General features: G+C 46.3%; 1 protein-coding gene and 1 long non-coding RNA gene across 2 annotated transcripts in view; one reads left to right on the forward strand and one right to left on the reverse strand.

The window, feature by feature from the left end:
- Nucleotides 1-26554, reverse strand: part of HNF4A (hepatocyte nuclear factor 4 alpha) — a 162155-nt gene that overhangs the window by 76676 nt on the left and 58925 nt on the right. The window lies entirely within an intron of this gene.
- LOC141114106 (uncharacterized) overlaps nucleotides 5235-26554 on the forward strand; it is a 55481-nt gene continuing 34161 nt past the window's right edge. Inside the window, exon 1 of the long non-coding RNA XR_012236871.1 lies at nucleotides 5235-5453. This is a non-coding gene — a long non-coding RNA (uncharacterized lncRNA). The remainder of the gene's footprint in view (nucleotides 5454-26554) is intronic.

A 26554-nucleotide genomic window follows, 5' to 3' on the forward strand; every position in this document is an offset into this window, starting at 1 on the left:
AATTACACAGCACAAGCACTGTGCTGTTATTCAAGCTTTAAGGGAACAGGATCTGTTTTTTTTTTTTTAGGATAACAAACACTTTAAGGCAGCAGCATCGTTTTTCAGGTAAATAATAGTATGTATGTAAAAAGAGGCAGAGAGGGACAAGGACAGGTGAAGATCTGTAGCCCAGCCGGCAGGGCTGACAGTGCTGGTTGTCAGTTCAAACAGGAAGTCAAGAGCACACTGGATTTTTGAAGCATCAACAGGTATTTTTCTGTGATTGCAGTGTTTTCAAAGGCATAAACCATAAGAAATGTGATGCATTTATTGCAAAGAAGTACTGAATTATTTTTTTCCCTGACATACATGTTAAATGGCTTTCAAACCAGGTCTCCCTTTTTAATGCCCTCAATATAACCCCCCAAAGATGACACGTCCACTTTTCAGAGATTAATTCTTTTCTCATCCTTTTTACCTTAGAGGAACCTTTGAAATAATTTTGAGGTCTTGGGGTACCGCTGATCAAGCCAATTAATTGGAAGGGGTGGGGAAAATGCCCCTTACATTGGTGGTTAGTGGGAAGAATGTTCCCTTTTTTGTGGTGGTCAGAATGCCACCCTTACAAATAGCCAAAAAGCTCTTTGGTGTCCCGCCACTGACTCTGCCAAGTATCATTGGCCCTAGAACTATGCCAGGCACCATCAGTTGGGAAGTCAATAATCACAGCTTAAGGAACCACTAGCAACCTCTGGAGGAAACCTAGGGTTCCATGGAACGCTGGTTGAGAATGACTTTATTAGCTCTACAGAATGTCATATCTATCAGAATGTCCAATACAGAATGACAAACATCATATTACAACACTAATAAAATAGGACAAAACAGATAATTATTACCTTTTTTGAAATGTTGATTTTGCTACTGCCCTGCCTTGCAGCATCCATTTGACCAGGAGGGTGGGGTGACTCTTTAAAGATTGTGGCCTTTGCTGATAGAATGATGACACCATAGGATTGTACAGGTTCAAGGCAACATTACATACTTCTCTTGGTCCATCAACCTAATCCCTACATTTTCAAACATTTCACAAAAAACAGAACCAATCCAAAAACAAGACCAAGTGTAATATTTATTCTAGCTGTTTTCTGAAACAAATGCAAACATTCCATCTCGACACACCGGTGAGGTGAACAGAGGCACCGAGAGTGGAGCTACCGTTCAAACAAAAACTTTATTCCAATAAATCTATTTTAACAATTTAAAAGGATAATTAGATATAACAATTTGACCACCTTTATTCACAAGACCTATGTGTGCTATGGCAATAATCATGTCATTACTGCATAGAATGGCTGCACCAATGTTACCCACATTTAACAATCAAGAATGTGTAAATGATAATAGCAAAGATGGGTACTTCTGATGCATGATGGAGGTGAAAAGCACTATATGAACCTTTTTGGTTAGTATTTCGACTTTATTTAGTTGCGTAGAACTGCCAAAATCTACTCTAAAATCAATCTGTAACTTTAATACCATTCACATCTGCTACATCACATAGTTACATAGTTACATAGTAGGTGAGGTTGAAAAAAGTCCATCAAGTCCAACCTATGGGTGTGATTATATGTCAGTATTACGTTGTATATCCCTGTATGTTGTGGTCATTCAGGTGCTTATCTAATAGTTTTTTGAAATTATTGATGCTCCCCGCTGAGACCACCACCTGTGGAAGGGAATTCCACATCCTTGCTGCTCTTACAGTAAAGAACCCTCTACGTTGTTTAAGGTTAAACCTTTTTTCTTCTAATTTTAATGAGTGGCCACATGTCTCAAACTCCCTTCCGCAGAAAAGTTTTATCCCTATTGTGGGGTCACCTATATGGTATTTTTAAATTTAAATCATATCCCCTCTCAAGCGTCTCTTCTCCAGAGAGAATAAGTTCAGTGCTCACAACCTTTCTTCATAACTAATGTCCTCCAGACCCTTTATTAGCTTAGTTGCCCTTCTTTGTACTCGCTCCATTTCCAGTACATCCTTCCTGAGGGTAGGTGCCCAGAACTGGACAGCATACGCTAGGTGATGCCAGACCAGAGTCTTGTAGAGTGGGAGAATTATTGTTAATCCCCTTTTTAACGCATGCCAATATTCTGTTTGCGTTGTTGAAAGCAACTTGGCATTGCATGCCATTGCTGAGCCTAACATCTACTAGGACCCCCAGGTCCTTTTCCATCCTAGATTCTCCCAGAGGTTTTCCCCCTAGTGAGTAGATTGCATTCATACATTAAACCTCATTTTCCATGTAGTTGCCCACCCCATTAATTTGTTCAGATCTTTTTGCAAGGTTTCCACATCCTGTGGAGAAGTTATTGCCCTGCTTAGCTTAGTATCATCCGCAAATACAGAGATTAAACTATTTACCCCATCCTCCAGGTCGTTTATGAACAAATTAAACAGGATTGGTCCCTGCACAGAACCCTGGGGGACCCCACTTCCCACCCCTGATCATTCTGAGTACTCCCCATTTATCACCACCCTCTAAACTCGCCCTTGTAGCCAGTTTTCAATCCATGTACTCACCCTATGGTCGATGCCAACGGACCTTACTTTGTACAGTAAACGTTTATGGGGAACTGTGTCAAATGCTTTTGCATAGATAGGTTTGGCAAGAACGATTCTTCATGAATCCATGCTGATTACTGCTAATGAAACCGTTTTCATTACTAAAATCTTGTATATAGTCCCTTATCATCCCCTCCCAGAGCTTGCATACTATCGACGTTAGGCTAACTGGTCTGTAATTCCCAGGGAAGTATTTTGGCCCTTTTTTTGAATATTGGTGCTACATTGGGTTTTCTCAAATCAGCTGGTAGCATTCCAGTCAGTAGACTGTCGGTAAAAATTAGGAACAATGGTCTGGCAATTACTTGACTGAGTTCCCTAAGTACCCTCAGGTGAAAGCCATCTGGTCCTGATGATTTATTAATGTTAAGTTTTCCTAGTCTATTTCTAATTCTGTCCTCTGTTAACCATGGAGGTGCTTCCTGTGATGTGTCATGAGGATAAACACTGCAATTTTGGTTACTGAAGACTCCTGATTCCCTCGTGAAGACTGAGGAGAAGAATACATTTAATACCTTCGCCATCTCCCCATCCTTTGTAACTAGATTTCCTTCCTTATTCTTTATGGGGCCAATATGGTCTGCCCTCCCTTTTTTACTGTTTATATACTTAAAAAATTTCTTGGGATTTTTTTTGCTCTCCTCTGCTATGTGTCTTTCGTGTTCTATCTTAGCCACCCTAATTGCACCCTTAAATTTCTTGTTGCATTCTTTGTAAAGTCTGAATGCTGATGATCATCCCTCAGCCTTGTATTTTTTGAAGGCCTTCTCCTTTGCTTTTATATGCATTTTTACATTGGAGTTAAGCCATCCATGACTTTTGTTCGCTCTTTTAAAATTATTTCCCAATGGGATGCACTGGCTAATGGCCTTATTTAATATGCTCTTAAAGCAAACCCATCTCTCCTCCGTGTTCTTTGTTCCTAAGATTTTATCCCAATTTATATCTTCTAGCAAGGTTCGTAGTTTAGGGAAGTTTGAAATTCAGTGTCTTTGTATTCCCCTTATGTTTCCTATTTGTGTGATTTATACTTAAGCCAATTGATCTGTGATCGATGTTTCCTAAATTGCCTCTTCTGTCCAAAAATAACTATTCTTAACATTTCCCTCCAAAGAAATGTGTGCTATTCTAAAGAGACACTGTCACCTGTCAATTCACTACAAAGACACAATGGCTTCCAGACAGCTTATCCAACCAGCATAGTATACCCACCCATCCATGTTATGCTCCCTTGCTGCCTCCCCTCCCCACTCTATCTGAGCCCTTTCTAATGGAGCAGGGCTTCTAAGTATTGGGGAGAATGGGGCCAGGCCCAAACACTGTCACATAGTGGAGGGGTGTGGAGTCATCCACCTGGATGAGCTAAGCCCCGACTTGGCTTACTGCAACGAGGAGGCAGCGAAGAATCACGGATAAGGGATTATATCTTGCCGGGGTGGGGTGGGTGGCCTATCAAAAGGCAAACTTACACTGACAGTGTCTCTTAAAACAAATCTGTAGGTGGGGTGTAGCGTAATGCAGATGAATAACACACTCAGTCCCAGTGCAATGAAAGAACTTGTATTGAAATAATGCAAAAACAGTTCACAAATAACCTGGTGGAAAAACCTGGTTTCCTACTGCACATGTGCGAATCGCGCAGCACTTTCTGAATGGTCCCGTTGTCTTCTGGGACAAACACAGGTCCCAGAAGGCAGCTGGGGGAAGCAGGAGGGCCCGGATGCAACCACAGAAGTGATGTACCTCGCAGCGGCGACATAGGAAGAAAGTCCCGAAGAAAAAATGCAAAAAGGTTACCAAAAAGTGAAAAATATTTTGGAGGACGAGTTGTGTTTTTGCCTGGAACGTTTTAAATAGGCTCTGCCTGACTCAAGATGGCTGCCAGCGTTACATGGGGTGGCAGCAACCAATTGCATGCTTCCCCTGTGACCCAGGAAACCATAGAGGAACTCTCCAACTGCAGTGCGGAAGAGCGCCACCTGCAATGGAGAAAGTAGACTGCACCTGCCTACAAATGCCTAACCCCGTAACTTATAAAGAGCTAGCTGAACCCAGAAATCTGATTTTTGTTATGTGTGGTTCCCAGCACGTTGATTTCCTAACCAGCATCTTTTATCCATTTGCAAGATAGCCTTATCAGAATTTCCAGTTCTGCCCCACTGCCAGAATAGCCAATGTTTGCCCAATCTTGGACTAGAGCATCCAATTGTATGAGAAGGATGGCTTCATTAGGTTTGTAGAAGAGATAGATACAGCCTATTGTGGTGAAATAGGACCATCAGGATGCCCCAAAGATAAGAAGCTGGAGGATTATGGTTTAACCACAAGTACCCACGTAAAACTAAAATAACTATTAAATTGTGTTTCAGCAGTCTGAGGAAAGTGTCTGGAGACATCTGCACTGGGCCCCTGCTCCGCTGGGCCCTGTAGTCAATGTACAGTCTGTTGTAGTTAGAGTTACATTTTTGCTTTACACTGTGATCCTTTAATCAGCTTTACTATCAAGGTACCTGATAAAGATCAACTGTTCTAGAAGAAAAAAAAAAACTGATATGAATAGTTCAGCTCTTTCTTAAAGCTGGAGAACTTTCCCTATTGTCCTAATGACAAATTCCAGTTTGTGGACAAAGTCCTGCACGCTCGAGAATATGGATCTCCGACCACTGACCAAACTCCAAGTAACAAGCTATTTATCCTTTTTTGAAGTTTGTACCTTTCTTAGTTTGGTAACTGCATGTGTCAGGAATACAACCATTTCTAGCTATGGCTGTTTTACCGGGAATACCTTCTATTTAGTCTAGGACCACAGAGTGGATTAATTTAACGGAAACAATAGGGCCAGCAGGTAAGTTACATCTTAAAACACTGGCTTACCTGTTGACCTTTTCAAGTGGTGAATTGCTTCCAACTTAATACTCAGGGCTTGTATGGAATAAAATATATTTAATGTGATTTGGTAAAGGACTGACAATCATTTCAGCAATATGAAGGCTTCTAATTTTGCTTTTATATATTGATTCTTTTTGGCTTGTATACATAGTATCTATCTATCTATCTATCTATCTATCTATCTATCTATCTATCTATCTATCTATCTATCTATCTATCTATCTATCTATCTATCTATAAGAATTTTTTTCTATGTACATTATTACAAATGGCACTCAAATATAAAAGGATAGAGTTTAGAAATTAAAGTGTGTGTGTCTATACAAAACTTTGTTAGTTTTGAATAGAGAGTGGTGGGACCTCTGTCAGGTTTTTACTGCTACTGCTACTACTGATTTACTAAAACTGGAGCACTCAGAATCTGGTGCAGCTGTAACTAATCAGCTTCTAACTTCAGCTTGTTCAATTAAGCTTTGGCAATAAAACCTGGAAGCTGATTGGTTGCTATGCAGAGCTGCACCAGATTCTGTGTTCACCAGTTTTAGTAAATCTCCCCCAGTGACAACAGTTTCATAAGACAGAACGTAAGGGAAGGTTCTAGCCTTCCTCTCTAATTAAAAGCAATGTTATTTTTGTTTGGGTTGCTGTTGGAGAGTTCTATTGTCAATGGAGCCTCAGATAGCAGTAAACTACTAACAAAGGTTCCCTACTCTCTCCAAAAGTAAAAGAAAAAAAAGTTTTGGCTTGACATACACTTTAAATCTAACAAGCAGTGAATAGTTTTTTACAATACAAATGGGTTGATTTACTAAAAACAAATAGAGTGTGCACTTTGCAAGTTGAGGGGAAGCGCTACCAGGGTTGCCAACCGCCAGTAAATTTACTAACAGTTTGTAAAAATCTGTGATTTTTTTTTACAACTGCCAGTAAATATCAGAGGCTGATAATTTCATGCTGTGTTGACTTTTTAAGTGTAAATCAAGCAAATTACTTTGTTTTAGGTATTGTCAGTGTTTCCATATCATGTTTATACTGTTCAAATATTCACTGTGTTAGTTTTCAATAGGAGTTCTGTAATTTTTCAGGTTGCCAGTCAAAAATGTGCTCAGCCAGTAAAATGTCCATGTTTTGTCAGTAAAAAAATGCTGCAGGAGGTTGGCAACCCTGAGCGCTACTGACTTCCATCATCCAGTCATGTACAACCAAAAATGCTGTTTTTTTTTTTCCTTGCATGTGATTGGGTATTTCTTGGAAAGCGAAGCTTCATCCCATTTACTAAGATCTGGAGCGACTGCACTTGCACTTTGCCTTTAGTAAGACCCCTTTCACACTGGGGAGGTTTGCAGGCGCTATTGCGCTAAAAATAGCGCCTGCAAATCGACCCGAAACAGCCGCTGCTTCGTCTCCAATGTGAAAGCCCCGTGGGCTTTCACACTGGAGCGGTGCGCTGGCAGGATGGGAAAAAAAGTCCTGCTAGCAGCATCTTCGGAGCGGTGAAGGAGCGGTGTATACACCGCTCCTTCATCGCTCCTGCCCATTGAAATCAATGGGGCAGTGCGGAAATACTGCCGGCAAATCGCCTCTGCAGAGCCGCTTTGCGGTGGTTTTTAACCCTTTCTCAGCCGCTAGCGGGGGTAAAACCCCCCCCGCTAGCGGCCGAATACCACCGCTAAAACGATGGTAAAGCGGCGCTAATAATAGCGGCGCTTTACCGCAGACGCACCTCCCGCCCCAGTGTGAAAGGGGCCTAAATCAACCCTATTGACTCCAAGTGAAAGAACGAGGACATTTCCTGGAGTCAAAAATCTCCTAAACTTGAGACTACAAGGTTATTTGGAAAATGTGTTGATACATGTAACCTGGCCATGCATTTTAAGATTTTTATTGTTCAGCCCCACGAGCCGAACAAGAGAAATGCCTTAATACCCTAAAATGGCGCAGCAATGGACGAACTTGCAGTCCCAGGCCATTGCTATTTTCAGAATACCCAAACAGTGACTGCATCCCATTCAATCGTTGGTTAAAAAATATTCTACCCGACTCCATTCAACAAAAGCTAATTGAAAAATGTACGTTTACCAAGCTGGGTAGTAGGACAGGGCCACCCATGGAGAGAATTTCAACAGATTGAGCAGGAATCAGACAAAATTTGATCCGTGTATGGCCAGCTTTAGGCCAATCGCTCTTTGTATAGGTCTTACAATGGCCTTTTAGGAACAAATGCACAGTGCAAACCTGTTCCGATTATTATTAACGAACGTACATAAAATAAATATAAGAGGTGCTGTGTCTCAATTTTGCAGTTTTGTGCTTTTTATAGCTCTCGGCTTCACCAGGCTCCTATGGTTTTTGCTCAGGTTCTACGGGATCTTAATAAAATGTTAAAAGCCAGATTTTCGAACATAAAAAAAAAAGACAAATACCTTACATTTGTTTTAAAAATGTAAAAAACACATATGCCACGGAAAGAACTTCGTATTTCAATCAGCGCCCCTTCTTGTTTTTACATGCTGTCCAGGTAGGGAGATGAGCAATGATCGGCTGTGTTCAGGGACACCCCGCTCCAAGCTTTTTCTAAGTTTAAAATATAAAAATGGGGTGCTTTGCTCGTTTTTAACATTTTTTTTTAAATAACGAACATTTACCAAGCCATGGATGTCCTTCAGTGCTGGTCTTCTGCTATTTATTGTAGTGCTTGTTTGGAGCACAGAGGGCTACAATTTTACGTATGTCCTTCACTAGGGATGAGCTTCATGTTCGAGTCGAACCCATGTTCGACTGGAACATTGGCTGTTCGGTCGTTCGCCGAATTCCGAACGTTATGGGCCATTCGCGCCAAATTCGCGTTGCGCGTCACGGCCCATAATTCACTGCGGCATCGCAGTGCATTGCTGGCTGATGATTGGCCAAGCATGCACTATGACCCGCATGCTTGGCCAATCACAGCGCCGTCGGTAGAGAGAGCTGTAATTGGCCAAAGCCAGGGTGGCTTTGGCCAATTATGGCTCAGGGGGTTTAGAACACGCCCCACACTATATAAGGCCGCCTGCACGGCGGCCCTGTGTAGTGTGTGTTCCGGCGTTGAAAGAGAGATAGATAGACAGAGAGACAGTGTCATTTCATTTGAGTTAGATAGATTAGGCAGGACAATCAGTGAGTTAGCTGCACTTACAGTGTATTGTGTATATATATGCATCCCAGGTGTTGCATATATATATATACACTGTATTCAGTTTAGCTAGATCCGTTCCTGTTATCTTCTTACTGACAGGCAGGCTTGTCTTGTTACAGTATATACAGCTACCTGAAGAAAATTGCTGGTGTTCTTTTGATCCTATTAGTACCACAGTCAGGCAGCTAGACTATTTACAGTTAGTGCAGTGCGTCCTGCTCACGGTGTTCAGCTAAAACTACAAGTTAGTGTGGTGCGTTCTGCTCACAGTGTTCAGCTAAACCTACAAGTTATTTTTTTGCAAGCTCTGAACAGTGTTCATCTAAAGCTACAAGTTAGTGCAGTGCATCCTGCTCACAGTGTTCATCTAAAGCTAAAAGTTAGTGCAGTGCATCCTGCTCACAGTGTTCAGCTAAAACTACAAGTTAGTGTAGTGAGACCTCTGCACAGTGTTCATCTAAAGCTACAAGTTAGTGCAGTGCGTCCTGCTCACAGTGTTCAGCTAAAGCTACAAGTTAGTGCAGTGCGTCCTGCTCACAGTGTTCAGCTAAAACTACAAGTTAGTGCAGTGCGTCCTGCTCACAGTGTTCAGCTAAAACTACAAGTTAGTGTGGTGCGTCCTCCTCACAGTGTTCAGCTAAAACTACAAGTTAGTGTAGTGCGTCCTGCTCACAGTGTTCAGCTAAAACTACAAGTTAGTGTGGTGCGTCCTCCTCACAGTGTTCAGCTAAACCTACAAGTTATTTTTTTGCGAGCTCTGCACAGTGTTCAGCTAAAGCTACCTGTAGAAGGTTGGTGGTGTTCTAATACTACAGAAGGCAGTTGATTTTGCTAGCTGCAGTATCAGTATATATATATCCCAGCTTAGTGCAGTATCAGTATATATATATATCCCAGCTTAGTGCAGCTACAGGCCATTAGTATGTCTGGAAGGCCAAGAAGGAGAGGCAGACAGTCACAAGCCAATAAGAGAGGGCAAGCAGGCTCTGTGTCTAGTGCTGGTCGTGGAGACGGTGCATCCTCATCAGCACGTGGCCGTGGGACACGCTTGGCCTTTTTTTCGGCAGCTGGCCGTGTTGAGCCGCAACATGCGGAAGACTTGGTCGAGTGGATGACCAAGCCGTCCTCATCCTCCTCATCCTCTCTCACCCATGCTCAGGGTACTTTGTCTGGCAAAGCAGCGGCCTCTTCCCTCGGCTCAATGTCATCAGTGACTCCTTCCCTAGCCCCACCATGTCCTCCTGAGGATACCCAGCGTTTGGAAGGCTCTGATGATGATACTGAGCTCGATGAAGGCAGTAACATGAGCACGGACAGAGGGGGTGCCCAAGAAGGACAGCAATCTGGCAGTCATGCTCCCCCTGCTGCAGCATACTGCCAGGTTTGCTCCAGTGATGAGGAGGGAGGGGATGATGAGGTCACTGACTCAACGTGGGTGCCGGATAGGAGAAAGGAGGAGGAGGAGGAGGCGGCATATCACCAACAAGACAGGATGCCCTCCAGGGGCCAGCTTAGGGGGAGCACATTGACTGCATCACACCCCAAAGCTCCACATGTGCAGGGCACTGTAGTCTCTGCGCGTTATTCAAAAAGTTCTTTGGTGTGGGCCTTTTTTGAGACGAGTGCATCAGATCGCACCGCTGCTATTTGCAACATATGTCTCAAGCGTATCTCGCGTAGCCAAAACATCTCCTGCTTGGGTACCACATGCTTGACCAGACATATGTTGACCTGCCATGCAGTTCATTGGCAAGCGTATCTAAAAGACCCACACCAAAGAACAAAGAGGACCTCTCCTTGCTCCTCATCAGCTGAGATCTCCAACCCCACTATACCTTCAGTCCTCTCTGAGACCTGCACTGAGAGGAATGAAGGTGTAGAATTAGGTGTGTCACAGCCAAGTACTTGTGGGCAATCTGCTTTCGGTACACCGATGTCAGATTGTACCAGGCAAATTTCCCTGCCCCAGCTGCTGCACCGCCAAAAGAAGTTCGCTCCCAGCCATCCACATGTCCAGCGGTTGAATGCTAGCTTGGCAAAATTGCTAGCACTTCAACTGCTGCCTTTTCAGTTGGTAGACTCTGCCCCCTTCCGTGAGTTTGTGGAATGTGCGGTTCCTCAGTGGCAGGTACCCAAACGCCACTTTTTCTCACGGAAGGCGATTCCGGCTCTCTACCGGCATGTGGAAGGCAATGTCCATGCCTCGCTGGACAGGGCGGTCAGCGGTAAGGTGCATATTACCGCTGACTCATGGTCCAGCAGGCATGGACAGGGACGTTACCTAAGTTTCACCACGCATTGGGTGAATCTGCTGGCAGCTGGGAAGGATGCAGGACAAGGTGCAGGAGTGTTGGAGGTTGTTCCGCCACCACGCCTCCAAAATGCCACTACTAATGATTGTGACACACCTCTCTCCTCCACCCCCTCTTCTTCTTCCTCCATGGCCTCTTCCTGTGCTTTGTCCTTGGAACCAGCAGTGCTCCGTAGCCGTTCAAGGGGCTACGCAATTACGCAGGCCAAAAGATGCCATGCGGTGCTTGAGCTGGTGTGCTTGGGGGACAGGAGCCACACTGGGGATGAGGTTCTGTCAGCTCTGCAGGGGCAGGTTCAGAGGTGGTTGACGCCACGCCAACTTAAGGCAGGAATGGTGGTTTGCGACAATGGCACCAACTTCCTCTCTGCCCTCTGACAGGGACAAATGACCCATGTGCCCTGCTTGGCTCACGTCCTTAACTTGGTGGTGCAGCGGTTCTTGGGCAGGTACCCGGGCTTACAGGATGTCCTGAGGCAGGCCAGGAAAGTCTGTGTGCATTTCCGCCGGTCATATAATGCCAGTGCTCGGCTGGCGGACCTCCAAAAGGAGTTTAACCTGCCCAAGAACCGCCTAATCTGTGACATGCCCACCAGGTGGAACTCAACGTTAGCCATGCTGCAGCGGCTGCACACGCAGCAGAGGGCCATCAATGAGTACCTGTGCGACTATGGCACCAGGACAGGGTCAGGGGAGCTTGTTTTTTTTTCCCCACGCCAGTGAGCCATGATCAGGGATGCATGCACTGTCCTGTCACCATTTGAGGAGGCCACGAGGATGGTGAGCAGTGACAGTGCATGCATCAGTGACATTGTCCCCCTTGTCCACCTGTTGGAGCACACGCTGCGTGGAATAATGGACAGGGCATTTGAGGCAGAACAGAGGCAGGAAGAGGAGGACTTCCTTAGCTCTCAAGGCCCCCTTTATCCAGACAGTGTTCCTGCGTGCCCGCCGATCACACAGGAAGAGGACGAGGAGGAGGAGGAGGAGGAAGATTGTGTCAGTATGGAGGTGGAGCCTGGCACTCAGCATCAGCAGCAGTCTTTAAGAGATCAGTCCCAAGAAACACATGGACTTGTACGTGGCTGGGAGGAGGTGGCTGCGGACCATGTCGTCCTTAGTGACCCAGAGGACTCCGGACCGAATGCCTCAGCAAACCTACGCTGCATGGCCTCCCTGATCCTGCAAAGCCTGCGTAAGGATCCTCGTATTCGTGGTATCAAGGAGAAGGACCAATACTGGCTGGCAACCCTCCTTGATCCACGTTACAAGGGTAAGGTTGTGGACCTTATCTTGCCATCGCAGAGGGAGCAGAGGATGAAACATCTTCGGAAGGCCTTGCAGAAAGGTCTGTGCAACGCGTTCCCAGAGCCTGGGAGGTTACAAACTCCTGTTTCTGGACAACGTGTTGCTGAGGCTTCGGTCAGTCAAAGAAGGAGCGGTGGAGAAGGTGGCCGTCTGACCGATGCGTTCAGACAATTTTTTGGTCCGCAGCCCCAAGGTATGATCGGTTCCAGCAACCATCGCCAGCGTCTGTTTTACTTGGTGCAGGAATACCTAGGGGCAAGATCTGACTTGGACACCTTTCCCACCGAAAATCCTCTGGGTTACTGGGTCTTGAGGATGGATCACTGGCCAGAGCTTGCACAGTATGCAATTGAGCTACTGGCCTGTCCTGCATCCAGCGTTCTTTCGGAACGCACATTCAGTGCTGCTGGAGGCTTTGTAACCGATCACAGGGTGCGTCTGTCCACTGACTCGGTCGATCGACTGACCTTCATAAAAATGAATCAGTCTTGGATCACCACCAGCTACCAAGCACCTGATGCTGATGTAACCGAATAATTTTTTTCAGATCCCTTCAAAGACTGCCTATGCTGATGCTGAGTGACTATCCCTGAGTAATTATCCTCTTCCTCCTCAATGATCATGGTGATAGCTTGTAAGAAAATTTTTGGTTCTGAGCGCAACCACCAGTGCCTAAGGCCCAATTTTTCAGCCCCTTTAACAGGGGCGTGTAATTACAATTTTTGATGCAATACTTTGCAGCAGGGCTCGTTTCTGCGTTCCAACTAGAGTATCTGTGAGGGGTTGCAGTGTTGTGGCACCAGCACCAGTGCCTAAGGCCCAATTTTTCAGCCCCTGTTTAACAGGGGCGTGTAATTACAATTTTTGATGCAATACTTTGCAGCAGGGCTCGTTTCTGCGTTCCAACTAGAGTATCTGTGAGGGGCTGCAGTGTTGTGGCACCAGCACCAGTGCCTAAGGCCCAATTTTTCAGCCCCTGTTTAACAGGGGCGTGTAATTACAATTTTTGATGCAATACTTTGCAGCAGGGCTCGTTCCTGCGTTCCAACTAGAGTGTCTGTGAGGACTTACAGTGTTGTGGCACCAGCACCACCACCACCACCAAAGGCCCAATTTTTCTGCCCTTGTTCAACAGGGGCATGTAATTACAATTCTTGATCTAATATTTCACAGCAGGGCCCATTTCTGCGCCCACCAAGAGCGAGTGAGGACTTACAGTGTTGTGGCACCAGCACCACCACCAGCACCAAAGGCCCAATTTTTCTGCCCCTGCTCAACAGGGGCATGTAATTACAATTCTTGATCTAATATTTCACAGCAGGGCCCTGTGAGGGCTTACAGTGTTGTGGCCACAACAACACCTAAGGCCCAAATTTCTGCTGAGTATATAGGGCAGGCCCCTACTTTCAAACATCTAACTTACAAACGACTCCTACTTGCAAACGGAAGGAGACAACAGGAAGTGAGATGAAATCTACCCCTAGGAAGGGAAATTCTCTCCTGTAAGAGTTAATATGGGAAAAACATTTCTCCTTTCCACTGATGCTTTCCAATCCTTGTTCCACAAAAAACCCCAAATTTTCAAAAAACATTTGTCATTGGGACAAAAAGTGAGGTGAAATCTTCTGAGGAGGACAGACAGCAAAACAAATGTCACAGGGGTGATAACCCTTCCCTATGTTTTCCAAAAAGCTTAAAAAAGATTTTTTGGCTGGAGCTAAACACGTTAAAAATGTACCCGTTCAAAATTACAAACAGATTCTACTTAACAACAAACCTACATTCCCTGTCTTGTTTGCACCGCCTGTATACTGCTGTTCAGAGTATATAGGGCCTGGTGGCCCCACACCTTTCCTTATTTTAATTTGGATGCGGGGTTCCCCTTAATATCCATACAAGACCCAAAGGGCCTGGTAATGGACTGGGGGGTACCCATGCCGTTTGTTTTACTGATTTTCATCCATATTGCCAGGACCCGACATTACATTAAACCCGCAAGCAGTTTTAAATGAGATTTTGTCCTTTAAAAATGACATTTTGTGCAGGGACTGTTCTAAACACGGGAAACACGCGCCGCTTTACAGGCATACTATAGACACCCCCCAGGTACGATATTTAAAGGAATATTTCACTTTTTTTTTTTTTTACTTTAAGCATCATTAAAATCACTGCTCCCGAAAAAACGGCCGTTTTTAAAAGTTTTTTTTGCATTGATACATGTCCCCTGGGGAAGGACCCGGGTCCCCAAACCCTTTTTAGGACAATACCATGCAAATTTGCCTTTAAAATGAGCACTTTTGATTTCGAACATTCGAGTCCCATAGACGTCAATGGGGTTCTAACGTTTGTGCGAATTTTCGGTCCGTTCGCTGGTTCTGGTGCGAACCGAACCGGGGGGGGTGTTCGGCTCATCCCTATCCTTTACCTATGTATAAAGCCCTTGCCAGTACCTTAGTGCAATGTATTAAGCTTGGTGGAGTTCTCCAGCACTTTCCTTTTTTCAAGGGCAAGAATATGCAGTTTTTATAAACCAGAAAAATGATCTAAAAAATAAAAAAATAATTGGGTCTAGTGATTATTTTTTCTAGACGTGGAAAACTTGTGAGCTGAAACATCAAGCTTCAGTGCTGGTTTGCCAGTCAGCCATCCTCCCTCTAATCAGTGTATTTGTCATTATTTATTTAGTAATGGTATTTTGCTGGGATGTGGGACAGACCCGGAGCCTGAACTCTTATCAGGGAATACAGGTTAGAGGGCATTTGTGCAATCTCTTGTGAATCTGATATGGTCCAAACCTTATTTCACCCTGTTTGGAAGCCAGATTCAATCTGACTCATCACAAAAAAAAAAAAAAAATTACAAAAAGTTGACTTCAGTTTACAAAATGTTCTAAAACTGGAAAAGGGAAGAAAACAGTTGTTGAGTTCTATCGCTCTTTGCAGCAGATTGAAGTACAGGTGACGTGTAATACAGTGTTATAGTATGGCTGTACATTGACCTTAAAGGGAACCTGTCATTTGTGGCAATATCACTTTAGAGGGCTCTAGTTGAGAGATTTCACTTCCTTGCCTTTGGAAACAAGACGCAGGAGGGCAGTTTAGCAACAACACCAACAAATGGAGTATCAGTAAAGGGTGTGGATGACCCTTTAAACCTAATGACTAAAATCTCATATTTCTAGATGTTAACGTTACTGTACTTATAAAAGTTATTTCAATATTTTTCAATCAGCAGATTTAATTGAATTAATGTTATGTAATCCTGCCATAAAAGTATCCCAAGTGTTTCTGGCAATGGGTGTCATTATTATTGGCTGTATAATGCTGTGTGAACCATCTTGGTGACCATGGTGCAATGCCTGTTACATAGTTACATAGTTAGTAAGGTTGAATAAAGACACCAGTCCATTCAGTTCAACCTGAGTGAGTGTGGGTGCGTATCTACAATCATCCCTATTTATTTAAGGTACCCATATAGCTCTGCCAATTCACGCAGCACTCCACACATACATCGTACACCCACATTGGTCCCTACCCTCAAGGAGCCCACAAACCAAGGTCCCCAACTCACATTCATATACTAGGGCCAATTTTTGAACAGAAGCCAATTAACCTACCAGCATGTCTTTGGAGCGTGGGAGGAAACCCACGCAGGCACAGGGAGAACATGCAAACTGCAGGCAGGTAGTATGGTTGAGTGGTTGAGATTTGAACTAGCGACCCTTTTTACTGCTAGGCAAGAGTGCTACCCACTACACCACTGTGCTGCCTGTGTTCATATAGGTACAATATGACCTTTTCCCCTTCCTTTCAAGTCATTTTAATATTTTTCAATCAGCAACTTATTTTGAGTTCATCTTATTTGATCCTGCCATAAAAGTATCCCAAGTATTCCTGGCAATGGGTGACATTATTTATGACGATACCATGCTGGGTGAACCATCTTTGTGGCCATGGTAGGACTTGACATGGTGCAATGCCTGTGTTCTTTATGTACACAATGACTTTTTCCTGATTCAGTTACTGTCTTTTAAAAAGTAATCAAATTATTGTTCAGTCGCCAGCTTGCATTGAATTAATCTTATGTAATCCTTCCTTGAAAGTATCCCAATTATTCCTGGCAGTGGGTGTCATTATTTATGACCATACAATGCTGGATGAACCATCTTGGTGGCCATGGTAGGACTTTACATGGTGCATTGTCCATGTTTTCTATGTACAGTATGACCCTTTTTTCTGATTCACTTACAGTCCTTTCAAAAGTAACTGAAATATTTTTCAATCGGCAGCTCGTATTGAATTAATCTTATGTGATCCTTCCATAAAAGTATCCCAAGTGTTCCTGACCCATCGGTGACATTTTTTATGGGGATACCATGCTGGATGAACCATCTTGGTCACCATGGTAGGACCTTACATGGTGCATTGTCCATGTTTTCTAAGTACAGTATGACCTTCTTCCTGATTCACTTACAGTCCTTTCAAAAGTAACTGAAATATTTTTCAATTGGCAGCTTGTATTGAATTAATCTTATGTGATCCTGCCATAAAAGTTTTCCAAGTGTTCCTGGCCATCGGTGACATTTTTTATGAGGATACCATGCTGGATGAACCATCTTGGTTGCCATGGTAGGACCTTACATGGTGCAATGACTGTGTTCTGTATGTACACCAACTATTTCCTGATTCAGATTCTGTCTTTTAAAAAGTAATTCAATTCTTTTTCAATCGCCAGCTTGCATTGAATTAATCTTATGTGATCCTGCCATAAAAGTATCCCAAGTGTTCCTGGCCACGGGTGCCATTACTAATGGCTGTATAATGTTATATGAACCATCTTGGTGGCCATGGTAGAACTTTACATGGTGCTATGCCTGTGTTTGTGCAGGTACAGTATGACCTTTTCTCTGTCTTTTCAAGTTATTTCAATATTTTTCAATCAGCAACTTTTATTAAATTAACCTTGTGTGTCCTGCCATAAAAGTATCCCAAGTATTCCTGGCAATGGGTGTTATTTATGACAATACAATCTCGGATGAACTATCTTGGTGGCCATGGTAGGACCTTACATTTTTTACGTTACTTATATAGCACCGTCAATTTACGCAGCACTTTACAGATACATTGTACGTTCACATCAGTCCCTACCCTATAGAAGCTTACAATCTATGGTCCCTAACACACTTTCATACATACACATACTAGGGCCAGTTTAAACAGGATCCAATTAACATTAACATGCATGTCTTTGGAATATGGGAGGAAACCGGAGTACCCAGAGGAAACTGACACAGGCACAGGGAGAAAATGAAAACTTCAGGCAGGTAGTGCTGAGGTTGTGATTCGAGAACCTACAACCCTTTTGCTGCTAGATGCAAGTGCTAACCACTACACCACTGTGCAATGCCTGTGTTCTGTGTGTTTTGTGGGTTCTGTATGTTCTGTGGGTTCTGTATGTTCTGTATGTACAGTATTACTTTTTCTTGATTCAGTTGGTGTCTTTTCAAAATTCATTAAATTAATTTTCAATTGCCAGCTTGCATTTAATTAATGTGATCCTGGCATAAAAGTATCCCAATTATTCCTGGCAGTGGGTGTCATTATTTATGGCTATACAATGCTGGATGAACCATCTTGGTGGCCATGGTAGGACATTACAAGGTGCAATGTCCATGTTTTGTACGAACAGTATGACCTTCTTCTTGATTCACTAAGAGCCCTTTCACACTGCCAGCGCGGGGGCGTCGGCGGTAAAGCGCCGTTCGTTTTAGCAGCGCTTTACCTTAATTTTTGTGACGTTTTCGGGCGCTAGCGGGGCGCTTTTAACCCCCGAACCAGCCGAATAAAGGGTTGAAAGCATCCGCAAAGCTTTGCAGGCGCTTCGGCGGCGCTGCCCATTGATTTCAATGGGCAGGGGCGCTTTAGGAGTGGTGTATACACCGCTCCTAAGCCAACCTCAAAAATGCTGCTTGCAGGATTTTTTTTGACGTCCTGCCAGCGCAGCGCCCCAGTGTGAAAGCACTTGGGCTTTCACACTGGGATTGCAGATGAGGCTTTTTTCAGGCGCTTTACAGCCGTTATTTTTAGCGCTAAAGAGCCTGGAAAACGCCTCCAGTGTGAAAGGGGTCTAAGGCTACTGAGGCGCTTTACAGGCGATATAGCGCTAAAAATAGCGCCTGCAAAGCGCCTGTAAAGCGCCTCTCCTCTCACTCCAGTGTGAAAGCCCAAGTGCTTTCACACTGGAGCGGGGCGCTGGGAGGACGCTAAAAAAAGTCCTGCAAGCAGCATCTTTGAGGCGCTCTTTGAGCGGTGAATACAAGGCAGCGCCTTGCGGGCGCTTTTCTTTTTTCGGCCGCTAGCAGGGGTTAGCGGCCAAAAAGCGCTACTAAAACGACAGTAAAGCGCCACTAAAAATATTGCGCTTTACTGCCGATGCTTCTGCGCTGGCAGTGTGAAAGTGCCCTTACACTCCTTTCAAAAGTAACTGAAAAATGTTTCAATTTGCAGCTTGTATTGAATCAATCTTATGTGATCCTGCCATAAAAGTATCCCAAGTATTCCTGGCAATGGGTGTCATTATTCATGACCATATATCGATGAACCATCTTGGTGGCCACGGTAGGACTTTATATGGTGCGATGCCTGTGTACAGTATGACCTATTCCCCGATTCCGTGCTGGTAGGGTTAAGTCATCCATGACACTATCACTCTGCCATTTCTGGGAATTTGATATCCATACAATTGCTGATAAAGTAGTTACTTATTGCTCAGGACACTTACTTTGTTTTTCACTGTGTCTTGGTAATAAAGATAAAACCCATCCTATTCTTCTTAATAGAGTGCAAATTGCCAGCTAGATCTGATGATCTGCTTGATTTGATGGAGCATAGTTGACCATAGATGTAAATGGAGGGTCGATGCAGGTAATGCTGTCAGTCAGTTACAACATAAACTGTTGGCTGAGCCAAACGTGCATGTCTATGACCATGCAGGGCAAAGCAACAGGTTCCGTTTAATGCCAGCTTATATTTAATCACCACCTTCCTTCCCCACCCCATTTGCCTGCAGATCCAAAAGAGACATACCTGGTACCTCCCACTATGTAGGCATGACCGGTGCTACCACTAGGCAAACTAGGCAGCCGCCTAGGGCGCCCAACCACTGGTGTTGCTACTCTCTTCTTTCTGCAGCAAACAACTAAGTCTCAGCATCAGCAGGCAGCCACCGCTCTGTCCGCACAAAGTGTCAGAGGCGCAGCGGCGGCCGAGGACTGTGTCTGTGTCACCACTCCCAAATGAATGGAAGCAAGCAAACATACATTGATGGGCGCTGGTAGGCTGCATTTGATGGGCGCTGGTGAGGCTACATTTGATGAGCGCTGGTGAGGCTGCAGTGATGGGCGCTGGTAGGCTGCATTGATGGGCGCTGGTGAGGCTGCATTTGATGGACGCTGGTGAGGCTGTATTGATGGGCACTCGTAGGCTGCATTGATATGCGCTAGTGAGGCTGCATTTGATGGGCGCTGGTGAGGCTGCATTTGATGGGCGATGGTGAGGCTGCATTGATGGGCGCTCGTAGGCTGCATTGATGGGTGCTGGTGAGGTTGCATTTGATGGGCACTGGTGAGGCTGCATTTGATGGGCGATGGTGAGGCTGCATTGATGGGCACTCATAGGCTGCATTGATATGCACTGGTGAGGCTGCATTTGATGGGCACTGCTGAAGCTACATTTGATGGGCGCTAGTGAGGCTGCATTGATGGGCACTGGTGAGGCTGCATTTGATGGACGCTGGTGAGGCTGTATTGATGGGCGCTCGTAGGCTGCATTGATATGCGCTAGTGAGGCTGTATTTGATGGGCGCTAGTGAGGCTGCATTGATGGGCACTGGTGAGACTGCATTTGATGGGCGATGGTGAGGCTGCATTGATGGGTGCTCGTAGGTTGCATTGATATGCACTGGTGAGGCTGCATTTGATGGGCGCTGCTGAAGCTACATTTGATGGGCGCTAGTGAGGCTGCATTGATGGGCGCTGGTGAGGCTGCATTTGATGGGCGCTGGTGAGGCTGCTTCATTAAAAGGGTGGGTTTTACATGGCCAGGGAAAAGGGGTGGAGTAAGGGGTGGAGCCAAGGGGGGGCAGCAAAATGGGGTTTCGCCTAGGGCGTCAAAAATCCTTGCACCAGCCCTGTATGTAGGACCATGTGAATCACTCCCCTTCCTTCCACATGACAGCACTGGTGCTTGCTGATTGGCTGCTCAGGCAGCCAATGTTGTCAAAAGAGGGGAATGAATCCTCAGCCCTGTGTAAGCTCCAAGTCATAGCAAGATACGCACCGGACTAACCCTCCTTACATCCAGCAGCCAAATGGATCAATAGGGAGGAGAAGTGTGAGCAGCTGGCACAGCACAGGTTCACTTTAAAGCATTGGATGGGGACAGCTATGGGATACAGTTAAACGTTGACAGTCTTTCTCTCTCGTTGGTGAAAACTGCACATTCTGCAGATTTGGGGTTGGAAAATTAACAGATCAGTTTACTGTAGGTCAATGTACGGCCCTTCAGATGTGTTTACTGCTATCCCACCTCCAGAAAAGGTCAGGCGGTCTGTTCAATCATTGCATAGACAACCGTTTACTTCTTTACAACAGATCAAAAATGAAAAAAAAAGAGGCAAACAAAATATTCCACAGGGGGAAAGACTGGGAGAAATAAAGAGATCCCCCCACCCTGATAATGTACATTATGAATAAATAAGAGTGTCAGTGTCGGGACAAGGTCATCTAGTGCCCAGGGCGAAGATGCCACACTTCGCCATCCTAAGATGTATGAGGAATATGTGTCAACATTGCACCCCCCCCCCCAAAAAAAAGTCAATCACTAATCTGCACCCCCTCCTCCCAGCTCCCTCCCCAAATGTTTCCTCCTGGCACAAATACCCCCCCCATTCGTCCATCCTTGTACAAATCCTCTACCTCACATAATTCCACTCCTAGCAGAAATTCCCCCAGCACAAAATCCTCCCCAAATCCTGCCTCCTAGCACAAATTCCCCCCTCCTTCCAAATTTCTGCATGAGCACAAAGTCTCCCCTCCAGCACAAATCCCCCCTCTGGCACAAACCCCTCCAAATCCCCCCTCTTAGCACTAATTCTCCCCCCCCCCCCCAAACTTTCCTCTTCAAACACAAATTCTCCCCCCCAAAAATTTTTTTTTCCCACAAGCACAAATTCTCCCCTCCACAAATCCGCTCATAGCACTAATACCCCCATGTTTCTCCTTCTAACACAAATACTCAACCAAAAAAATTTCCCACAAGCACAATCCCCCCCCCCCCCCCAAATGTCCCCTTCTAGCACAAATCCCCTAGATCATTCCCACTAGCACAAATCCCCCCCCCCAAAAAAATGTCCCCTTCTAGCACAAATCCCCCAGATCATCCCTACTAGCACAAACCCCCCCCCCCCCCCCATGTCCCCTTCTAGCACAAATCCCCTAGATCATCCCTACTAGCACAAACCCCCCCTCCCCAAATGTCCCCTTCTAGCACAAATCCCCCAGATCATCCCTACTAGTACAAATCCCCCCTCCCCAAATGTCCCCTTCTAGCACAAATCCCCCAGATCATCTCTACTAGCACAAATCCCCCCCCCCAAAATGTCCCCTTCTAGCACAAGTCCCCCAGATCATCCCTACTAGTACAAATCCCTCCTCCCCAAATGTCCCCTTCTAGCACAAATCCCCCAGATCATCCCTACTAGCACAACCCCCCCCCCAAAAAAATGTCCCCTTCTAGCACAAATCCCCCAGATCATCCCTACTAGCACAAATCCCCCCCCCCAAAAATGTCTCCTTCTACCACAAATCCCCTAGATCATCCCTACTAGCACAAATCCCCCCCCCCCCAATGTCCCCTTCTAGCACAAATCCCCTAGATCATCCCTACTAGCACAAATCCCACCCCCAAAAAAATGTCCCCTTCTAGCACAAATCCTCTAGATCATCCCTACTAGCACAAATCCCGCCCCCCCCAAATGTCCCCTTCTAGCACAAATCCCCCAGATCATCCCTACTAGCACAACCCCCCCCCCCAAAAAAATGTCCCCTTCTAGCACAAATCCCCCAGATCATCCCTACTAGTACAAATCCCCCCCCCCCCAATGTCCCCTTCTAGCACAAATCCCCCAGATCATCCCTACTAGCACAAATCCCCCCCCAATGTCCCCTTCTAGCACAAATCCCCTAGATCATCCCTACTAGCACAAATCCCCCCCCCCCAAAAAAAAATGTCCCCTTCTAGCCCAAATCCCCCAGATCATCCCTACTAGCACAAATCCCCCAGCTCATCCCTACTAGTACAAATCCCCCCCCCCCCCCAAATGTCCCCTTCTAGCACAAATCCCCCAGATCATCCCTACTAGCACAAATCCCCCCCCCCCAAAACGTCCCCCTCTACCACAAATTCCCCTGATCATCCCTACTAGCACAAATCCCCCCCCCAAAAAAATGTCCCCTTCTAGCACAAATCCTCTAGATCATCCCTATTAGCACAAATCCCCCCCCAAATGTCCCCCTCTAGCACAAATCCCCCAGATCATCCCTACTAGCACAAATCCCCCAGATCATCCCTACTAGCACAAATCCCCCCTCCCCCAATGTCCCCTTCTAGCACAAGTCCCCCAGATCATCCCTACTAGTACAAATCTCCCCTCCCAAAATGACCCCTTCTAGCACAAATCCCCCGGATCATTCCTACTAGCACAAATCCCCCCCCCCCAAAAAATGTCTCCTTCTACCACAAATCCCCTAGATCATCCCTACTAGCACAAATCCCCCCCCCCCCCAATGTCCCCTTCTAGCACAAATCCCCTAGATCATCCCTACTAGCACAAATCCCACCCCCAAAAAAATGTCCCCTTCTAGCACAAATCCTCTAGATCATCCCTACTAGCACAAATCCCGCCCCCCCCAAATGTCCCCTTCTAGCACAAATCCCCCAGATCATCCCTACTAGCACAACCCCCCCCCCCAAAAAAATGTCCCCTTCTAGCACAAATCCCCCAGATCATCCCTACTAGTACAAATCCCCCCCCCCCCAAATGTCCCCTTCTAGCACAAATCCCCCAGATCATCCCTACTAGTACAAATCCCCCCCCCCCCCCAATGTCCCCTTCTAGCACAAATCCCCTAGATCATCCCTACTAGCACAAATCCCCCCCCCCCCCCCAATGTCCCCTTCTAGCACAAATCCCCTAGATCATCCCTACTAGCACAAATCCCCCCCCCCAAAAAAAATGTCCCCTTCTAGCACAAATCCTCTAGATCATCCCTACTAGCACAACCCCACCCAAAAAAAAATGTCCCCTTCTAGCCCAAATCCCCCAGATCATCCCTACTAGCACAAATCCCCCAGATCATCCCTACTAGTACAAATCCCCCCCCCCCCAAATGTCCCCTTCTAGCACAAATCCCCCAGATCATCCCTACTAGCACAAATCCCCCCCCCCCAAAACGTCCCCCTCTACCACAAATCCCCCGGATCATCCCTACTAGCACAAATCCCCCCCCCCCCAAAAAAATGTCCCCTTCTAGCACAAATCCTCTAGATCATCCCTATTAGCACAAATCCCCCCCCCCCCCAAATGTCCCCCTCTAGCACAAATCCCCCAGATCATCCCTACTAGCACAAATCCCCCAGATCATCCCTACTAGCACAAATCCCCCCTCCCCCAATGTCCCCTTCTAGCACAAGTCCCCCAGATCATCCCTACTAGTACAAATCCCCCCTCCCCAAATGTCCCCTTCTAGCACAAATCCCCCAGATCATCCCTACTAGCACAAATCCCCCCCCCCCAAAAATGTCTCCTTCTACCACAAATCCCCTAGATCATCCCTACTAGCACAAATCCCCCCCCCCCCCCCAATGTCCCCTTCTAGCACAAATCACCTAGATCATCCCTACTAGCACAAATCCCACCCCCAAAAAAATGTCCCCTTCTAGCACAAATCCTCTAGATCATCCCTACTAGCACAAATCCCGCCCCCCCCCAAATGTCCCCTTCTAGCACAAATCCCCCAGATCATCCCTACTAGCACAACCCCCCCCCCAAAAAAATGTCCCCTTCTAGCACAAATCCCCCAGATCATCCCTACTAGTACAAATCCCCCCCCCCCCAAATGTCCCCTTCTAGCACAAATCCCCCAGATCATCCCTACTAGCACAAATCCCCCCCCAATGTCCCCTTCTAGCACAAATCCCCTAGATCATCCCTACTAGCACAAATCCCCCCCCCCCAATGTCCCCTTCTAGCACAAATCCCCTAGATCATCCCTACTAGCACAAATCCCCCCCCCCAAAAAAATGTCCCCTTCTAGCACAAATCCTCTAGATCATCCCTACTAGCACAACCCCACCCAAAAAAAAATGTCCCCTTCTAGCCCAAATCCCCCAGATCATCCCTACTAGCACAAATCCCCCAGATCATCCCTACTAGTACAAATCCCCCCCCCCCCCAAATGTCCCCTTCTAGCACAAATCCCCCAGATCATCCCTACTAGCACAAATCCCCCCCCCCCAAAACGTCCCCCTCTACCACAAATCCCCCGGATCATCCCTACTAGCACAAATCCCCCCCCCCCAAAAAAAAATGTCCCCTTCTAGCACAAATCCTCTAGATCATCCCTATTAGCACAAATCCCCCCCCCCCAAATGTCCCCCTCTAGCACAAATCCCCCAGATCATCCCTACTAGCACAAATCCCCCCCTCCCCCAATATCCCCTTCTAGCACAAATCCCCCAGATCATCCCTACTAGTACAAATCCCCCCTCCCCAAATGTCCCCTTCTACCACAAATCCCCTAGATCATCCCTACTAGTACAAATCCCCCCTCCCCAAATGTCCCCTTCTACCACAAATCCCCCAGATCATCCCTACTAGTACAAATCCCCCCTCCCCAAATGTCCCCTTCTACCACAAATCCCCCAGATCATCCCTACTAGCACAAATCCCCCCCTCCCCAAATGTCCCCTTCTACCACAAATCCCCAGATCATCCCTACTAGTACAAATCCCCCCTCCCCAAATGTCCCCTTCTACCACAAATCCCCCAGATCATCCCTACTAGTACAAATCCCCCCTCCCCAAATGTCCCCTTCTACCACAAATCCCCCAGATCATCCCTACTAGCACAAATCCCCCCTCCCCAAATGTCCCTTCTACCACAAATCCCCCGGATCATCCCTACTAGCACAAATCCCCCCCCCCAATGTCCCCTTCTAGCACAAATCCCCTAGATCATCCCTACTAGCACAAATCCCCCCCCCCCCAAAAAAAATGTCCCCTTCTAGCACAAATCCTCTAGATCATCCCTACTAGCACAACCCCCCCCAAAAAAAAATGTCCCCTTCTAGCACAAATCCTCTAGATCATCCCTATTAGCACAAATCCCCCCCCCCCAAAATGTCCCCTTCTAGCACAAATCCCCCAGATCATCCCTACTAGCACAAATCCCCCAGATCATCCCTACTAGCACAAATCCCCCCTCCCCCAATGTCCCCTTCTAGCACAAATCCCCCAGATCATCCCTACTAGTACAAATCCCCCCTCCCCAAATGTCCCCTTCTACCACAAATCCCCCAGATCATCCCTACTAGTACAAATCCTCCCTCCCCAAATGTCCCCTTCTAGCACAAATCCCCCAGATCATCCCTACTAGTACAAATCCCCCCCCCCCCAAAATGTCCCCTTCTACCACAAATCCCCCAGATCATCCCTACTAGCACAAATCCCCCCTCCCCAAATGTCCCCTTCTACCACAAATCCCCCGGATCATCCTTACTAGTACAAATCCCCCATCCCCAAATGTCCCCTTCTAGCACAAATCCCCTAGATCATCCCTACTAGCACAAATCCCCCCCCCCCCCCAAAATGTCCCCTTCTACCACAAATCCCCCAGATCATCCCTACTAGCACAAATCCCCCAGATCATTCCTACTAGTACAAATCCCCCCCCCCCGTCCCCCTTCCTAACACAAATCTCCCCCAAAAAATGTTTTCCCTTCCTAGCCCAAATCCCCCCTCCCAGCACAAATTCCCCCAAATCCCCCTTTCTAACACAGCCCCCCAAATCACTCCCCGGCTATATCCCCTCTCCTAGAACCCCCCCCCCCCCCCAAATTCTCCCACCTAGCACTAATCCACTTCTTTCGCCCCTCTTAGCACATTCTCATCCCCAGCACAAATGTTTCTTACTCTGCCCCCCTCCCCCC

Source organism: Aquarana catesbeiana, linkage group LG12 (genome assembly GCF_042186555.1).
Source record: "Aquarana catesbeiana isolate 2022-GZ linkage group LG12, ASM4218655v1, whole genome shotgun sequence".
NCBI classification, from domain to species: domain Eukaryota; kingdom Metazoa; phylum Chordata; class Amphibia; order Anura; family Ranidae; genus Aquarana; species Aquarana catesbeiana.